This window comes from Octopus bimaculoides, chromosome 2, assembly GCF_001194135.2.
Source record: "Octopus bimaculoides isolate UCB-OBI-ISO-001 chromosome 2, ASM119413v2, whole genome shotgun sequence".
Taxonomy (NCBI): domain Eukaryota; kingdom Metazoa; phylum Mollusca; class Cephalopoda; order Octopoda; family Octopodidae; genus Octopus; species Octopus bimaculoides.
Window position 1 is genome coordinate 73255822 of NC_068982.1, and position 1144 is coordinate 73256965.

Sequence of the window (1144 nt, forward strand, 5' to 3'; positions counted from 1 at the left end):
TTCTTCTATGCCTTTATGGTGGTGGTGGTTGCGGTGGTGGTGGTGGTGGTGGTGGTGGTAACGACGAAGGCGATGATGACAATGATGATGATGGTGATGATGATGATGTCGGCGACGATGACGATGACGATGACGATGATGATGATGATGATGATGTTAGCCTTGCGACATTTGCATGTCTGGCGCTTGGACCTTGTTCAATGTGATGTTGTAGAACTCAGTGCAAACGCGTTCCAGTCCACGCCTTCGAGCATTCCCGCCTTTTTAGAGGTAACTAAGGAAATCTGCGACTACCTTATTCAATGGGTTACTTCTTCACACATTAAAACAGCGCGGAGCAACCTGAGGAATATTTGGCTGTTATTTCTAGCAGGTCAAGCGACCATGTAGCAATTCTTTCAGTGGCACAAACACTGTAATAGTTGGAGTGGTTGTAGTGGGTATCGGCAATAGTAGTGACGGTACAGGTGATAGTATTGAGAGTATAGTGATCCGGGGATAGAAACGCTGGTAGTAGGGGGTATAAGTGGAGGCGCATTGGCCCAGTGGTTAGGGCAGCGGACTCGCGGTCATAGGATCGCGGTTTCGATTCCCTGACCAAGCGTTGTGAGTGTTTATTAAGCGAAAACACCTAAAGCTCCACGAGGCTCCGGCAGGGGATGGTGGCGAACCCTGCTGTACTCTTCCACCACAACTTTCTCTCACTCTTACTTCCTGTTTCTGTTGTACCTGTAATTCAAAGGGTCAGTCATGTCACATTCTATGTCACGCTGAATATCCCCGAGAACTACATTAAGGGTACACGTGTCTGTGGAGTGCTCAGCCACTTGCACGTTAATTTCACGAGCAGGCTCTTCCGTTGATTGGATCAGCTGGGACCCTCGTCGTCATAAGCGATGGAGTGCCAACAACAACAGGGGGTATAGTGGTAAGAGGATATACACAGTGGTAGTAGGAAAGAATAGACCATAAAGACGATGGTAATGTGAGATGCTGAGACAGGAGGACGTATAGGTGGCCGAAGAGGGAGTATGGGGGTAAACGGTATTTAAGCAATCGTACTGTAGCTGGAAACTGAAAGAAGCCTATTGTGTGTGTGTGTGTGTGTGTGTGTGTGTGTGTGTGTGTGTGTGTGTGTGTGTGT